Genomic DNA, 19,345 nt, shown 5'->3' with positions numbered 1-19,345 from the left:
CTGATGACACGTCTCCACTGAGCCACAGTCGAATCTCGATGGTGCCGTCGCCACTGCAATCGTAATTAACGATTTCATTGTGTCACCATATGAACCCTACCGTTCTTGCAGGATCTTTTTCCGGCCGGAGCGACGTCAGGAACTGGATGTTTGGCCGGGTTCCTGATATTCACAGTACACTCGTGAAATGATCATTGGGGAAAATCCCCACTTCATCGCTACCTCGGAGATGCTGTGTCCCATCACTCGTGCACTGACTGTAACACTACGTTCAAACTCACTTAAACATTGATTCAAAATGGCTGTAAGCACTATGGGACTTAATATCTCAGATCATTAGTCCCCTAGACTTAGAACTACTTAAATCAAACTAACCTAAGGACATCACACACATCCATGCCCGAGACAGGATTCGAACCTGCGACCGTAGGAGCTGCGCGGTTCCGGACTGAAGCGGCTACAACCGCTCGGTAAATCTTGATAAGCTGCCATTGTAGCAGTAGTTACCGATCTAACAACTGCATCAGATACTTGTCATATAGTCGTTGCAGACCGCAGCGCCGTATTCTGCCTGTTTACATACCCTGTATTTAAATACACATGCCTATACCAGTTTCGTCGCCGCTTGAGTGTTGTTGTTGTTGTTGTTGTTGTTGTGGTCTTCAGCTCTGATGCAGCTCTCTATGCTACTCGATCTTGTGCAAGCTTCTTCATCTCCCAGTACTTACTGCAACCTACATTCTTCTGAATCTGTTTAGTGTATTCATCTCTTGGTCTCCCTCTACGATTTTTTCCCTCCACGCTGCCCTCCAATGCAAAATTTGTGATCCGTTGATGCCTCAGATCATGTCCTACCAACAGATCCCCTCTTCTAGTCAAGTTGTGCCACAAACTCCTCTTCTCCCCAATTCTATTCAATACCTCCTCATTAGTTACGTGATCTACCCATCTAATTTTCAGCATTCTTCTGTAGCACCACACTTCGAAAGCTTCTATTCTCTTCTTGTCGAAACTATTTATCGTCCATGTTTTACTTCCATACATGGCTACACTCCATACAAATACTTTCAGAAACGACTTCCTGACACTTAAATCTATACTCGATGTTAACAAATTTCTCTTCTTGAGAAACGCTTTCCTTGCCATTGCCAGTCTACATTTTATATCCTCTCTACTTCGACCATCATCAGTTATTTTGCTCCCGAAATAGCAAAACTCCTTTACTATTTTAAGTGTCTCATTTCCTAATCTAATTCCCTCAGCATCACCAGACTTAATTCGACTACATTCCATTATCCTCGTTTTGCTTTTGTTGATGTTCATCTTATATTTCCCTTTCAAGACACTGTCCATTCCGTTCAACTGCTCTTCCAAGTCCTTTGCTGTCTCTGACAGAATTACAATGTCATTGGCGAACCTCAAAGTTTTTATTTCTTCTGCATGAATTTTAATACCTACTCCCAATTTTTCTTTTGTTTCCTTTACTGCTTGCTCAATATACAGATTGAATAACATCGGGGAGAGGCTACAACCCTGTCTTACTCCTTTCCCAACCACTGCTTCCCTTTCATGCCCCTCGACTCGTATAACTGCCATTTGGTTTCTGTACAAACTGTAAATAGCCTTTCGGTCCCTGTATTTTACCCCTGCCACCTTCAGAATTTGAAAGAGAGTATTCCAGTTAACATTGTCAAAAGCTTTCTCCAAGTCTACAAATGCTAGAAACGTAGGTTTGCCTTTTCTTAATCTTTCTTCTAAGATAAGTCGTAAGGTCAGTATTGCCTCACGTGTTCCAACATTTCTACGGAATCCAAACTGATCTTCCCCCAGGTCGGCTTCTACCAGTTTTTCCATTCGTCTGTAAAGAATTCGCGTTAGTATTTTGCAGCTGTGACTTATTAAACTGATGGTTCGGTAATTTTCACATCTGTCAACACCTGCTTTCTTTGGGATTGGAATTATTATATTCTTCTTGAAGTCTGAGGGTATTTCGCCTGTCTCGTACATCTTGCTCACCAGATGGTAGAGTTTTGTCATGACTGGCTCTCCCAAGGCTGTCAGTACTTCTAATGGATTGTTGTCTACTCCGGGGGCCTTGTTTCGACTCAGGTCTTTCACCGCTCTGTCAAACTCTTCACGCAGTACTATATGTCGCATTTAATTTTCATCTACATCCTCTTCAGTTACCATAATATTGTCCTCAAGTACATCGCTCTTGTATAGACTCTCTATATACTCCTTCTACCTTTCTGCTTTCCCTTCTTTGCTTAGAACTCAGTGTATGACGCTTTATAATGTTACGCCAATATATTTCACTGGCTTATGCGTCGCACTCAGGCTATGACGTCGCTGGAGGCGCTCCCAGGACTCCCTCCGCGTAGACCTGTTTGGTGCCGAACGACCGCTGCGCGCTGTCCGAGCTGTAAACAGTGGCCGAGGTCAGGCAGCGGAGCCGCAGCCCGGGTGATGTATACGGGAGCGGGCGGACTGCGGCAGGGGTCGACCAGCGAGCTGTCGCGTCAGTCACGCGTTATCGATAGCTCGCTGCGGCGCCGCTCGTTTGTCAGCCGCGGCCGCCATCACTCACAGGGGGGCCAACGTCGGCCAGCCGCATGTGTTAGCCCGCTAACACTCTCACCGACAGACGGCGCTTCAGCAGGTACTCCGGGACCCGGTGGGTCTAGCTCGCGGTTATTCTATTACTAGCTGAGAAGCTCGGCGTTGCCCAGGTGTGTACTTCTAGCTGCGTCCCAGACTTGGTTCACGTGGAACTTATTTTCGACTTTGCGTACAACGTCTGAGCTAGTGTGATTTGGGACATGGACGAAGAGCTCGTTTGCTTCAAGTAGGGGGAACCACCCAGAGGGGGCCATGCGAAAAGCAACTGGCGCTAATCTCCAGGCCCGCACCACGCAGCGTCTTGCCTTGTGGTTTGTTTGTGGTCATGGCATAACATAAGCTCGCAAGAAATTGTACTTGGTTAAAGCGAACTGATAAGAGGCACGTCGACGTGTGGGAATTTTAACTTAGCTTTCCACATTGTGTCTCGAAAAGAGCCCCTTTGGCAGACGTGTCTCTGCACTATTCACGTGTCGCAGGCTGTAAGATATTGCGCGGAAAATTAATCTAGGACGCATAACATTTAAATGCTCGTTGTCCAGTTCTCAATACGCCTGAGAACAGTCTATATATCCGTGGTTACATATTCGCCATCCATACATGTGCACCGGTCAACAAACAACCAACTGCCGTCGTCTTACTATTATATCAAAACTTGCTGCTTGTCGACACAATTGCTCTCGCAAAACATTATCACAATCAAATCTTATTACATACGGAACTGTTTTAACGAAATGCTTTACATAAAACACAATGAATACAGCAAAAGAAAACCCATTCAGTTTCTGATAGTTATAGAGGATTTGGGAGGTGTAATGTGTCAGATACAGACAAATATCAGCTTAACAATCGAATGCATGTCTAAGTTTTTACATTTACAGTGTTATCTTCACGAGGCGTATGATGTTCTACATCTAAATCTACCTCCATACTCCGCAAGCCACCCGACGGTGTGTGGCGGAGGGTACCTTGAGTACCTCTATCGGTTCTCCCTTCTATTCCAGTGTCGTATGGTTCGAGGAAAGAAGGATTGTCGGTATGCCTCTGCGTGGGCTCTAACCTCTCTCATTTTATCCTCATGCTCTCTTCGCGAGATATACGTAGGAGGGAGCAATATACTGCTTGACTCCTTGGTGAAGGTATGCTCTCGAAACTTTGACAAAAGCCCGTACCGAGCTACTGAGCGTCTCTCCTGCAGAGTCTTCCAGTGGAGTTTATCTATCATCTCCGTAACGCTTTCGCGATTACTAAATGATCCTGTAACGAAGCGCGCTGCTCTCCGTTGGATCTTCTCTATCTCTTCTATCAACCCTATCTGCTACGGATCCCACACCGGTGAGCAGTATTCAAGAAGTGTGCGAACAAGCGTACTGTAACCTACGTCCTTTGTTTTCGGATCGCATTTCCTTAGGATTCTTCCAATGAATCTCAGTGTGGCATCTGCTTTACCGACGATCAACTGTATACGATCATTCCATTTTAAATCACTCCTAATGCGTACTCTCACATAATTTATGGAATTAACTGCTGACCTGGTATATTGTAGCTAAATGATGAGGGATCTTTCTTTCTATGTATTCGCAGCACATTACACTTGTCTACATTGAGATTCAATTGTTGTACGATAAAGCAACAGATTTCACGGTATCCTTGGTTCTCAACTTGGCGCTTACCAGAAAAGAAACTGTTTCTGTTTACAGATTAAAATTTGAAAGTGTGTCCCGGACCGAAACTCGAACTCCGGACTTCGACTTTCGCGGGCAAGTGCTCTACCATATCAGCGCTCACTCCGCTGCAGAGTGAAAATCTCATTCTAGATTAAAATTTATCGACCTTTGCGCAAACAGCCTAGAGCACGGGAGGGCAAACGGCGGCCCGTTAGTTTCAAGCCGACCCGCGGAAGAAATTCGCAGAGTTACTCATAACTGTTTGTCACGTAGGATTAAAGTCGGAGGGTATGTCGCCTCTTACATCTTGCGCACTAGGTGGAATAGTTTTGTCACGGCTGCCTCTCCCAAGGATATCAATTGTTCTGAGGGAATGTGCGTCAGGTTCAAAATGGTTCAAATGGCTCTGAGCACTATGCGACTTAACATATGAGGTCATCAGTCCCCTGCAACTTAGAACTACTTAAACCTAACTAACCTAAGGACGGTACACACATCCATGCCCGAGGCAGGATTCGTACCCGCGACCGTAGCGGTCGCGCGGCTCCAGACTGAAGCGCCTAGAACCGCTCGGCTACTTCGGCCGGATCACCTAGGATTGCCTATCTTATTGCCGTAATTGTTTTTCTCTTCTTTGTCGTAGTAACATCAGTAAATAACTCCGTCCGTTATGGATGTATTAGGACTCTGCCGTTGTGAATATTCTTTCTTTACTAACTGTGTCGCAGAACTTTGCAGCGGAAGTTTTAAAGACCGATATTATAAAACGTTTTAAGTAAAAATACGATCTTCACTACGCGTAAGTAGATGAAAGCATCGTAAGGTGGAGTGAACATAAAATGAACGTAATCTCAAAAAGCGTGTTTTGAACCATAATTTGTTGGCGTTGCGTGTCAAGAGAGCGCTCCCACCCTTATCGGTGCGTTACCCCACAGATATTAACGTCACGGCGGATATAGTTTCGATTTTATGTGCTAGGAGCGCTGCTGTCGCGTCACGTGACGAAGCGGCCCGCGAGCTTAAGTAAGTACGCGAATCAGGCCCACAGATCACCGAAAGTTGCCCGTGCCAGGCCTAAACCACTGAAAAGTGGTTCTACTGTTTGATTATGACGACAGGCTTCCCCTGTAACTTACATTGTACGTGAGCTGCGAGCGATCGGAAAGCGGCAGTAATTTCCGAGTAAAGTAACCTCTCGACGCAGCCGGAGGCTGGCTATAAAAAACCAGAAGCCGTAAAAGGACGGGAATTATGGCTGGAGGTGCGCTTGCGAGTAATCGCTACAAGAAGGGACAAAGAGCGGCCGCGGAAGACACGGGAGCGACTTCTAGTCATTGTGTAATCGCTGCCGGAGCGGCAAACAGCGAGCCCTGCGGCTGCTTCCACGAAGTCGTGGCAGTAAAGCGCGCGCAAGAGGACGAGCAGCGGGCGGAGGACATGCGGGCTGCAGCAGCTGCCTCTATGTGCAACCGTTTGCACTACACTGTATTTTACAACTCCACGTAAAATGAGCTGTATAAGTAAGAATGGCGGTCAAATATTAGTCACTCACTGGAGACACAGTGCGTTGTCTTTTTAATGCCCTCAGATTGGCGAGGAAGAGTGTCCACAAACTGATGATTACGTCCCTTAGAACTTCCAAATTGTGCTGATTCCGAGTGCTATCTTTCATGTGCTGGTTCAAAAAATGTTCAAATGTGTGTGAAATCTTATGGGACCTAACTGCTAAGGTCATCAGTCCCTAAGCGTACACAGTACTTAACTGCTTAACCTAAATTATCCTAAGGACAAACACACACACCCATCCCCGAGGGAGGACTCGAACCTCCGCCGGGACCAGCCGTACAGTCCGTGACTGCAGCGCCCAAGACCGCTCGGCTAATTCCGCGCGGCCATGTGCTGGTCCAAGTACTCCCACACATTTTCTGTAAGGATAAGGTAGCGCCAGCCGTGGTGGCCGAAAGGTTCTAGGCGCTACAGTCTGGAACCGCGCGACAGCCACGGTCGCAGGTTCGAATCCCGCCTCGGGCATGGATGTGCGTGATGTACTTAGGTTAGTTAGGTTTAAGTAGTTCTAAGTTCTGGGGGACTGATGACCTCAGAAGTTCAGTCCCATAGCGCTCAGAGCCACGGGGGTAGCGGATTTGCGATAGGCTGGTAAACCAGGATCGTAAGTTTGCAGCCTTTGGAACAAACCTTTTGTCTTGGAGGAAGATTCGGTCAGTTAGGCACTTGTTCCGTGGATAAAACTCACGATAAGCGTTATTATCTATATTAACGACATAGGAGACAATCTGAGTAGCCGTCTTAGATTATTTGCAGATGATGCTGTCATTTACCGTCTTGCAAAGTCATCAGATGACGAAACTGAATTGCAAAATGAATTCCATAAGAAATCTGTATGGTGCAAAAAGTGGCAGTTGACCCTGAATAGGGAAAACTCTGAAGTTATTCACATGAGTACTTATAGCAATCAGCTTAATTTCGATTACGCGCTAAGTCACACAAATCTGAAGGCTGTAAATTCAACTAAACACTTAGGGATTACAATTACAAATAACCTAAATTGGAACGATCGCGTAGATAATATTGTGGGTAGAGCAAACCAAAGACTGCGATGCACTGGCAGAACACTTAGAAGGTGCAGTATTATCGCGAAATAGGGGAGATAGTGCCACAGACATGATACGTGAATTGGAGTGGCAATCATTAAAACAACGACGTTTTTCGTTGCGACGGGATCTTCTCATGAAATTTCAATCACCAGTTTTCTCTTCCGTTGCGAAAGCATTCTGTTGGCACCCACCTACATAGGGAGAAATCATCATCACGATAAAATAAGATAAATCAGGTCTCGCACAGAAAAATTTAAGTGCATGTTTTTCCCGTGCGCCGTTCGAGAGTGGAACGGTAGAGAGACAGCTTGAACGCGGTTCATTGAACCTTCTGCCAGGCACTTTATTGTGAATAGCAGAGGAATCACGTAGATGTACATGTGGAACGTGTCGACATAACAAACGTAGGAGACTTATAAATAAGTAAATAAAAAATTAGAAATAATACATGCTGGAGGAAGGGCCTCATTTGTTCAATAAATAAATATCCTAGTTCATGTTCAGGTGAACAGGAATTAGTCGGCACAAGTCGTGGTACAAGAAGCACTCCCAAAACATCATAGAACCACCTTCGGCCTGTACTACGAGGCCGCGCCGAAAAAGTGATATATCTCAATTTTTTTACTCTGTTCTCAATTTCGACTGAGGTATTACATGTCATGCATATTACTCGGTGGACTTTCCCGCCTCGTTGGTGCAAATTGCAACACTGTGCCCTTAGCGGGCTCCAGATTGTAGCGTGTAACATGCTGGTGTGTGACGTAACTATGACGGTGCGTGAGAAACAGTTTTCTGTAATCGAGTTTAGAATCCGAAAAGTTCGTCCACACGTGAACCACCCTCTCTTTCCCCGGCGGACTTGTGTCGAGGTCCGGTGAGCCGGCCAGTCTGTGGATGGTTTTTAGGCGGTTTTCCATCTTCCTCGGCGAATGGGGGCTGGTTCCCCTTATTCCGTCTCAGCTACGCTATGTCGGCGATTGCTGCGCAAACAAGTTCTCCACGTACGCGTACACCACCATTAATCTACCACGTAAACATTCGCGTTACTCGTCTGGTATGAGACGTCCTCGGTGGGTGGGGGTGGGGAGGGAGGGAGAGTTCCACGGGGGACCTAACCGCACAATAACCCTGAACGAGCGGTTCGGTGTGGGGCGGCGGAGGGGTGAAGTGGACTGCGGTAGTCGTCGTGGGGTTGTGGACCACTGCGGCTGCGGCGGGGACGGAGCGTTTCCGTAGTTTCTAGGTCCCCGGTTAACATACAGTACAATACAATGCCCTATCTTTCAGCACGACCACACACGAGCGCTGCGTCATCCGCAACAATCCGACACCTTCACTATCATCCACCATCCCATATACAGTAGTCCAGACTTGGCACTATCCGCTTTTCATCTGTTGCAAAGGTTAAAAAAGACATTCGAGGACTTTACTTTGATAGTGACGAAGCGGTACAAGCAGACGTAAGGTTGTGGCTCCGTGAACAAAGTCGAACATTCTACAGTGATGATATCAACAACCTGGTCTCTCGTTGGGAGAAATGTGTTCGTCGCCAGGATGACTTATGTTGTGAAATAAATAAGTAAACATGAAAAGTAAAGATGTGGAATGTTAATGAAATTTTATTTACTTAAAAAGCTTTAAGATTTCAGTCTCAGATTCATAGGAAGAATCTTAAGGAAATGTAACTCATCCACGAAGGAAGTGTCTTATAAGGCGCAGCTTCGACCGATTCTTGAGTATTGTTCGTCTATCTGGGATGCCTAAAAGATCCAACGAAGAGCAGCACGTTTCGTCAAGGGATCGTTTAGTCGGCACGGGAGCGCCACGGAGATGCTCAACAAACACCACTGGCACGCGTTGCAAGAGAGGCGTTGTGTGTCACAGAGAGATTTACTACCGAAATTCCGGGAGTCTGACAACATATTACTTCCGCCCCCCTCCCCCTCCACACAGAAACACACACACACACACACAGACACACACACACACACACACACACACACGCACGCACACGCACAAGCACACGTGTCTCCCGTAATGACCATGAGGAAAAAAATGAGAAATTAGAGCGAACATGGAGGCTTACCGCCATTCGCGTGGAGTGTGTAACAGAGTTGGACGGCTCAGTTCTTGTTCTTCTTTCTTGGCTCTACAGCTCATGATTAGCCTTGACCTCTTCTGCAATTTCCTTCCATTTCTCTCGGTCCTTTGGCAATACTCTCCAGTTTCTATAGCCCATCTTTCTAAGATCTTCGATTACTCCATCTTCCCATCTGGTTCTTGGTCGACCACGTCCCCTCTGGCCTCCTAGCTTTCCTTGTAATATTCTTTTTGGTACTTCTGTATCATTCATGCGAGCCACATGTCCCGCCCACCTCAGGCTCGATGATTTCACTATTCTTCTAATGGTTTGGTCTTTGTACATGATGTACAACTCATGGTTGTATCTGGAGGGCTCAGGTAGTCGTACAAAAATCACCCTCCGCCACACACCATCAGGTGCGCTTGCGGAGTGCGATATTGATGTAGATGTGTCCTCCAACAAGGATAAAGGCGGGAAGACTTAAGAGAATCGCCTAGGCATACGCACAGGCATGCTATGCGCCTAAACCTAATCGTATGGAATCGAACACTACTTCACACGAAAGAACCGAAAATTGGCGCCGGCGCCGACCGAGTATATGGGTTAGGATCTTAAATAACGACCTGAAGACAATGGGACTGCACTCTGAAATACGCAGCGAATGACGTTAACAAGACTAGAAGGGCCGACCGCAAGAAGTATGGGATAAAAGACACGGAAGAAGAAGAAGAGACCGTTTGTAGAGTGTAAGCAGCGGACCGGGGGGACCAGTAGCAGCTGCGACGGCTGGCCTTGGCCGACCGCGGACGCCTGGAGTGCTGGAGTGCTGGAGTGCTGTGCACACCGCTAATCGTGTTTGCTCCTGGAGCGCTCCTCCCAACTTGCGGAATCGCAAGTGCTGCGCTGCGCCACTAAAGGACGCGACTTGCTAACAGGTGTCAGCCGCCTCTCCTCGTAACCGACACTCCGACCTCTAACTCTTTTTGCTCGCTCTCGGAGAATCTCCCATTTCGCTTCACCCCGGAGCAGCAAAGTAAGAGGGTCTAGTCATTCTTCCCGTCTGAGCATCTGGAGCGTCCCTAGAACACTTTACGGTCCAGTCAGAACTGTACAAAGGAACCAATACCACGGCGGCGGCGTTCTCGTCAGGAGCAACAAACAACGTGGTAGGAGAATGTGCACCACTTGATGTGTTTCCTGCAGTTACGCTGGCGGCGCGGTCTTCAGGGGTGTATTTCGGTAGCTGCATGTATACATGTGACAACACTGCCCGTCGTTCTTGTTGTGGGTTGGCAGGAGAGCCAACACCGGGTACTAGAGGAAGCCGAAAGGCACGCGTTTTAGCTCACGCAGGCTGGCGTGAGGTCTGAAACAGGACAAGGAAATTAGACTTTAGAAAAACGGACGTAGCTGGTGGAATACTTTACTTTAATCCATTAATGATGAGCGTCGCTCTTGACGGTACATGATTACAGTATCAATAGTAACTGATAATGGCGCCTTGCTAGGTCGTAGCAAATGACGTAGCTGAAACCTATGCTAACTATCGTCTCGGCAAATGAGAGCGTATTTTGTCAGTGAACCATCGCTAGCAAAGTCGGTTGTAAGACTGGGGCGAGTGCTAGGAAGTGTCTCTGGACCTGCCGTGTGGCGGCGCTCGGTCTGCAATCACTGACAGTGGCGACACGCGGGTCCGACGTATACTAACGGACCGCGGCCGATTTAAAGGCTACCACCTAGCAAGTGTGGTGTCTGGCGGTGACACCACAGTTCTGAAACACGTTTTACTGCAGGCTACTGACGTAATCGTGTTTGTTCTGTGTGGCCTTAAAGTTACGCATCTGTCTTGTCTACGTGGTGGTTTCTTGTCACCACGGACTTAATGATGGAGGTATTCCAGTGCGCCTTCATACAGTACAAGTATACACAACCTGATCATAAGTATTAGAACGCGTCTTAGTGGCCAGTAATATGGGCTGTGTCCACCCTTCGCCTTTACGTTGCCTTCAGCTCTGCTCGGGACACTTTCGATGAGGTGTCTGAATGTTAGTGGAGGAATAAAAACCACTCCGTCTTCAGGCCACAAGTGGCCCATCGGGACCACCCGACCGCCGTGTCATCCTCAGAGGAGGATGGGGATAGGAGGGGCGTGGGGTCAGCACACCGCTCTCCCGGTCGTTATGGTGGTATACTTGACCGAAGCCGCTACTATTCGGTCGAGTAGCTCCTCAATTGGCATCACGAGGCTGAGTCCACCCCGAAAAATGGCAACACGGCATGCCGGCACGGATGGTCACCCATCCAAGTGCCGTCCACGCCCGACAGCGCTTAACTTCGGTGATCTCACGGGAACCGGTGTATCCACTGCGGCAAGGCCGTTGCTTTGTGGGAGCCGAAACTCTGGGGTCTGGAGAGAAGTCGGAGTTCTCACTCATCCCAGAGGTGTTCCACTGGGTTCACATTGGGACTGTGGGCAGGACGGGCCATTTCAGGAATGTTATTGTGCACAAACCATTCTCTCACAGATGCCGTCTTATGACACGGGTGACTGTGGTGCTGATACAACCAATCATCGCCTCCAAAGTGTTACGCAGTGCACAGTGCTGTGAATTGTGTTCACATCCATCCGCAATGAATGTTTTCAGGAGCGCAATAAGGTGACCACACTCTAAGCACAAAGTACACCTCCATACCGTAACACTACCACCTCTGTACTACACTGTTGCCGCTACGAATGAAGCCAAGTAAGGCTCGCTAGGCCGCGCGGAGTGACCGCGCGGTTTAGGGCGCCATGTCACGGACTGCGCAGCCCCTCCCGCCGGAGGTTCGGGTCCTCCCTCGGACATGGGTGTGTGTGTTGTTCTTAGCATAAGTTAATTTAAGTACTGTGCAAGTCTAGGGACCGACGACGTCAGCAGTTTGGTCCCTTAGGAATTCACACACATTTTTCAACGTTCCCTAGCCATTCCCCGAACCAAAACCCTTACACCAGTTTGCCATAAGGTGCAGCGGGATTTATGACTACAAATCTCTCGCTTGTAGTCATCCGATATGTAGTTGTGTCGCTCTTTACACCCCTGAAGCGTCGCCTAACATTCAGTACAGAAACGTGTGCCTTATGCGGAGCTGCTCGCCCATTGTACCCAGTTATTTGTAACTCCTTACATACAATGATTGTGCCAAGTGGGCTACTGAAACTCGGTAGCAGTCTGGAACTCACGAGCGATTGCTTCTGCTGATTTCCTGCGATCTTTTACGACAACAACCCTCCGCAGTGCTCGACGGTTCCTGTCCTTCAGTACACGAGGTTGCCTGGTCTTGGTTTAGTTTTTGTTGTTGTTGTTGTTGTTGCTGCTGCTGCTGTTGCTGTTGCTTCTCGTTTCCGCTTTAACAGTCACGTCACTAACAGTTTGTTGCTGATCGACGGAAGTGATTTATTTAGCTTCCCACATTATATTTTGTAACCCAAGGAAATAAATGCGTTTTTGGATGACCACTTTGGTAAGACTGGCTCCCATTCTCTGAGTGATACGAATATACGCAAATGACAATGAACAGAAGATGGGTCCGACTTTTTGTAAGTACACAGATTTTTGTTTTAACTGTGATATCCGCAGTTGCTTTCCTACTTAGTTTCTCTCTCTCTCTCTCTCTCTCTCTCTCTCTCTCTCTATTACGAGTGTAGTCCAGAAAGTAAGTTCCGATCGGTCGCGAAATGGAAATCACAGGTAAAATCCGGTAAAGCTTTGCACAGATATGTTGGGCAGTGTCTCTAGTATGCCCATCGATCGTGTCGCGTCGCGCTTTTCAGTTTTGAGTGAACAGTGAGCACGTAAAGATGCGTAGGGAACAGCGTCTGCCGCCAAGTATGAGGGCCCGGTTAGAGATTTCGCCTGTGCCATGCAGCCCACATGACACAACTGTCGAGCAGTTCCTTCTTCGTGCCAATTCTCCGCCGCTCACTGCAGGGGCAATGAAGACGCTACTGCAGCGTTTCCGATGAGAAGTGTTTGATCACCCACAGTACAGTACGCAGTTGGCTACCCCTGAGTCTCATCTCTGCTCACAAGAACCGCTGGCTATGAAGGCAAAATTTTTCCACAGACAACGAGCTGCAGACCAGTGCAGATAACTGGCCGAAAGCACAGGCGGCTGCTTTCTATGACGAGGATATGGGATAGGCGATACAACACTACGACAACACTCGAAGTTGGAGCGGCGACTATGTACAGAAGTAGATGGAAGGTGTACCTAACTGTTGCAAATAAAACGTTTCTGGTTTTCACTGTGGTTTCCATTTCGCGAACGATCGGAACATGCTTTGTGGACTACCCTCGATTTTAAAAAAATAAATGAAGATAAAAAACAAAAAGATGACTAGTAGTGGTGCCCCTTTGTGGATTACCGCTTGGATGCCACAGAGAAGCAATATCTGAAGTTGTCCACTCATGTCTTTGCACAGTGCTGCAATTAGGTGGAAGCTTCCGAAAGTTGGACTAGTACCAAATATATCGGTCGCGCCTAACTGTAGTGGTTCTGCAACTTGCATGACGCAGCAGCCGTTCGGTTTGTCGTAGTCTCGGTGGCAGGCGTTCGCCGTTCTGAGCAACAGCTGTAGGCGACGAGCTTAGTCGTACGCGTTACATGCTGCCTGAACCAGAGAGCGGTGGCTGCCTTCAGCGAGGAACCAATCTAGCTTTCATTTGTCAAACAGGCGTTCGCTCAAGGTAAATAAAGATGGAGGGGATGTTGCCTGCACTACTGGCAATATTTCTAAAACCTAAAGTTCGCAACAGTCACTGAATCGACCCTGATACGTCGATCTATCTGTTGCGCGAGGAGCATAAAACTGAAGTTATATGGATGGAATGCCAAGTCCCAGGCGCTAGAGACTGCTAACATACTGTATTGCGCTAGGTTTGCATGTAGCGGATGTGTGGAGTGGTGAAAAGTGGTTGAAGTCGCAGTTTTTCTATTTCACAGAGAGCCTCAATTTCTCTGTTTTCAGCACTACTTAGTGCAGTGGGCGGTCGACGGGAGTACATGTTCGGTGCCGTCTAGTGTGTGTGTACGACCGTGTCCCTCTAGCAAAGAGTCTGGGGCTTCAGCATTCGTATAGGAATGGCATTACGATCCCTTCAGCAGTTTTTACAGCCTCTGGATCGTTTCTTTCTGAGTGACGCCAAAGATATGTAAAGAGGAAATCTCAGTGAGGAATGCCACTCCATCGGGACCATCCGACCGCCGTGTCCTCCGCAGTGGAGGATGCGGATAGGAGGGGCGTGGGGTCAGCACACCGCTCTCCCGGTCGTTACGATGGTATTCTTGACCGTAGCCGCTACTAATCGGTCGAGTAGCTCCTCAATTGGCATCACGAGGCTGAGTGCACCCAGAAAAATGGTAACAGCGCATGGCGGCCCGGATGGTCACCCCTCCAAGTGCCGACCACGCCCGACGGCGCTTAACTTCGGTGATCTCACGGCAACCGGTGTATCCACTGTGGCAAGGCCGTTGCCCGTCAATGAGGAATACGAAGTTGGTATTTAGTAACTAAGTAATTGTCATTGTTCCGTGACCGAACGTAAGACCTCTGAAAAATGTGCCTGGCTGTTGGCTGCTTTAGTTAGTTTATATAGAGCTCCAATCGAAGCGTGATTTACTGAAGATGGCACATGTGTGCTGAAACATGGCTGCCTGAGAAAGGAAGGAAAAATTTATTATGCAAAAAGCTGTGTTACAGGAGCCACACCAACTTTAAAACAGCTGCCTCGTAGTCGTACCGCGAATCGATTTCCATTGAAACCTTGTTATTAAAGCGTTTCTCGCAGAATGTCTGTACTGTGCAACGTGTACCTGAGAAACTTTATTTAACTATACATTGTAAATTAATCAAGTTTGCTACGTCTGGGCGTCACATTACAATACACGCACAATGTGTTTGGTAACATCTCTTTTGAATACAAGTAAAGGCGGTCAATTGTTGATGTAAAATCGTCACTTCCGTTTATGAAATGTAATTTCCGTTTTAATGTGAATGGCTATACAGTGTATGTAGTAGAATATCTCCCATAAGCTCCGCCTGGCGGCGGTTGTCTTCTTTTGCAGTTTAGTTCCCTGTCTTACGCAACTGTCTCTTCACTTTCTGTATTCAATGTAACTGCCTAACAACTTGTAATCCACTTTCTCTGCTCTATTATGTGAGTGTATTGTCAGCTTATTTAAGGAGAAAGAAACATGATATTTTATTAATGTTCTCACAATTATTTTATACACCGATGAGTTGAAAACATTACGACCAGCTGCTTAATAGCTTAACAGCTCATCCTTGAAATGCAGTGCGATTCTGCGTGTTATGGATTCTGTAAGTCCCTGGTACGTTCCCGGAGGTATGGCTACGCTCAGGTCAAGCAGTTCCCGTCAATTACAGGCTATTGGCTTGTGGGCGTGGAGATTGCGTCTGATGGCGTCCCAGATTTGTTCAATTCAGTTTAGATGAGACGAACTTGTTGGCCAAGACGTCAACATGAGATCACTGTCATGCTACTCAGACCACTGTAGCGCAAATCTGGCCGTGTGGCACACGCAGTTACCCTGCTGGAAAGCCGGCCGCAGTGGCCGTGCGGTTCTAGGCGCTACAGTCTGGAACCGGGCGACCGCTAGGGTCACACGTTCGAATCCTGCCTCGGGCACGGATGTGTGTGATGTCCTTAGGTTAGTTAAGTTTAATTAGTTCTAAGTTCTAGGCGACTGATGACCTCAGCAGTTAAGTCGCATAGTGCTCAGAGCCATTTGAACCTGCTGGAAAATCCCGTCACCGTCAAGGAAGATATCCAGCAACAAGAGGTGCAGGTGGTCTGCCGTGCGCTGATGTAACACAAGTCATGGAATAGCGGTAGCTCCTCGTAGTACTATTACACTAATTCGTTGACAACCAGAGAGCTGTTGATAATGGCGTCGTCGTCATCTTAAAGGCATTGTTGACTACCTCAACTCTCACTACGTCCAGTCTCAAAGGTACCTAGCGCTCAGGACCGTTGCAGCGTGTGTTTAAAGCAAAACTGATTTGCATCTTCATAGTGGCGTTGCTAGCAGCATCCTTATGCGACTGACGCGAAATCTGAATAGGCGCCGTCTTTCAGACGCGGCATAGGCGTCATCTTTTAGGTGTAGAAACGTGCCTACCGACTTCCGTGTATCTCGCACAACTCCTCCTTGGTGTTGCGATTTGTTTCCCGTCATTGTATCCATGACTGTGTCAAAAGGCGTTATTAATAAAAAGTGTGCACACGACATAGACAGGAATCATTCATATACACTTTAAGCCCTTAAATAAACGCGAAATTGGATTATCGTCTGCCTGCGCTGTCCAGTAACATGGCGTATTACTGTTAATATTATTATTATTATACGAGGGCAGTTCAATAAGTAATGCAACACATTTTTTTCTGAAACAGGGGTTGTTTTATTCAGCATTGAAATACACCAGGTTATTCCCCAATCTTTTAGCTACACAACACTATTTTTCAACGTAATCTCCATTCAATGCTACGGCCTTACGCCACCTTGAAATGAGGGCCTGTATGCCTGCACGGTACCGTTCCACTGGTCGATGTCGGAGCCAACGTCGTACTGCATCAATAACTTCTTCATCATCCGCGTAGTGCCTCCCACGGATTGCGTCCTTCATTGGGCCAAACATATGGAAATCCGACGGTGCGAGATCGGGGCTGTAGGGTGCATGAGGAAGAACAGTCCACTGAAGTTTTGTGAGCTCCTCTCGGGTGCGAAGACTTGTGTGAGGTCTTGCGTTGTCATGAATAAGGATAAGTTCGTTCAGATTTTTGTGCCTACGAACACGCTGAAGTCGTTTCTTCAATTTCTGAAGAGTAGCACAATACACTTCAGAGTTGATCGTTTGACCTTGGGGAAGGACATCGAACGAGTGTGTTCGCACGCTCCGCCATTGCAGGAGTCACAGCTGTGCACGGCCGGCCCGCACGCGGGAGATCAGACAGTCTTGCTTGACCTTGCGGCGATGATGACACACGCTTTGCCCAACGACTCACCGTGCTTTTGTCCACTGCCAGATCACCGTAGACATTCTGCAAGCGCCTATGAATATCTGAGATGGCCTGGTTTTCCGCCAAAAGAAACTCGATCACTGCCCGTTGTTTGCAACGCACATCCGTTACAGACGCCATTTTAACAGCTCCGTACAGCGCTGACACCTGTCGGAAGTCAATGAAACTATACGAGACGAAGCGGGAATGTTTGAAAATATTCCACAAGAAATTTCCGGTTTTTTCAACCAAAATTGGCAGAGAAAAAAATGTGTTGCATTACTTACAGTAATACGCATTTAGCAAAACAAAGAAATATATATAAAAACGAACATGTGAAATTATATACAGTACACAAGTATTAAAACGGCTCAGACTACACTCTGATGTTGATGGACTCGATCCAGCGGAGTGCCAAGTGGGATGCTTGACGGAGCTTCTCAATGCCACCAGGGAAGCGTCTGACTGGACATTCATTCACAATGTGGCTCATTGTTTGGGTGTCACCACAGTCACACACACTGTCACTTGAAAAGCCCCACTTGTGCATGTTGTGTTTGCACCTACCCTCTTCGGTCCGATATCTGTTTAAGTGCACCCACACCTCCCTCGGTTGGTGAAAGCCTGAAACTGGAAATGTTGGATTATCTACAAGTTCGTGGTTTCGGGTTCTCGTAGCTTGCCACTCACGTTTCCACTATGCGTCCTGGTCGAATCCTGTGGATAGCATTTGGACTCCCATTTCATATGCTGGTCTTCTAGATTTGAGGCTTTTCCTGGACAGTGATAGCAAATTGTCATGAAGAGGGATCGAGTTCTTTCCAGAAACGTGCTGACAGAGGTTGTAAAGAGCAGCCCTTCGACGGAGGTCTGGTGGACAGATGGTTGAAAGCACTGGTAGCCAGCAGGTAGGTGTAGACCAGACTGTACCACTAATTACTCTGAGTTCAGTTGGACGTCTACTTTCACTACGTGGGTGTTTCTGAGCCAGACTGGTGCACAGTATTCTGCTGCAGAGTATACCAGTGCAAGGGATGCTCCTCGGAGGACTGATGTGGTTGCTCCCCATGTACTGCCTGCCAGCTTTCTCACAACGTTTATCGTGTTTGTATCTTATTGGCCAAGTTGGGAAGGTGTGTTTTGTATGTTAAAGTTCTGTCCAGAGTGACTCCCAGGTATTTTGGACTTTCGTTGTATCTGACTGTGCCAAGTGGGCCGAACTGTGGACTGATCTTTGCTGGTGAAAGGCGATTAGAGAGGTGGAACAGGCTAACCTCGGTTTTAGAAACAGGTGTCAGTCGCCGTGTCTCAAAATACTCATAAAGTTTAGTAAGGCTGTGATTCTTCAGTTTCTCCCGGCGTATTTGTTGCTCGAAATGTCCACGAGTATACTGCCTGCTCATAGTGCCCACATCTCGTGGTCGTGCGGTAGCGTTCTCGCTTCCCACGCCCGTGTTCCCGGGTTCGATTCCCGGCGGGGTCAGGGATTTTCTCTGCCTCGTGATGGCTGGGTGTTGTGTGATGTCCTTACGTTAGTTAGGTTTAAGTAGTTCTGAGTTCTAGGGGACTGATGACCATAGATGTTAAGTCCCATAGTGCTCAGAGACATTTGAACCATTTTGAACCGGTTCATAGTGTCCGACGGGCACAATATTTCGGTTATGAGACATGTCGCCATCGTCAGGTGCGCTGACGAACTGAGCTCGTGAGGGCGGGCGTCCGATTTTCCGATTTAAATCACCCCCCCCCCCCCACCCCGCGGGCCACTCTCTTCGCCGTCCGCGCTCGCGCGCCGGTGGTCGATGTGCTTGCTACGTCCATCCTGGTCGCCAGTTCGTACTTCTTGCTTAAAGTCTTCTTAAGTTCATTCAATGCCGGGTCCCAAGCCATGCTGAGATTGTAGCCTTTAGTAAGGCTGTTCGTTAGGTGTTCTTCACATTCAGAAAGATCTTCACTCTGATATGAAATTGCCAGGTCATCTGCATGTTGAAATTTTCGGCAGGTCAAATTCGGCACGTCAGCTGTGTAGAGGTTGAATAACACAGGAGCAAGAACAGAGCCCTGAGGTAATCCGTCATTGAGTACATGCCATCGGCTTTTCTCTTCTCCTTGATGTACTTTTACCGCCTATTGCTTAACATGTTACTTAAAGGTTGCCTAGAGTTCTGCAAGGTATTGCTCTCAAAAATTTCAATAATAGGCCCTCGCGCCACACCGTGTCATAAGCTGCTGACAGGTCAATGAACACTACTCCAGTTTTAAGTTTCTTTTGGTGTCCAGATTCTATGTGAGTAGTCAAGG

The sequence above is a fragment of the Schistocerca cancellata genome, chromosome 3 (assembly GCF_023864275.1).
Source record: "Schistocerca cancellata isolate TAMUIC-IGC-003103 chromosome 3, iqSchCanc2.1, whole genome shotgun sequence".
NCBI lineage: Eukaryota > Metazoa > Arthropoda > Insecta > Orthoptera > Acrididae > Schistocerca > Schistocerca cancellata.
The sequence above is the reverse complement of the archived record's forward strand: the minus strand, read 5'-3'. Positions refer to the sequence as shown.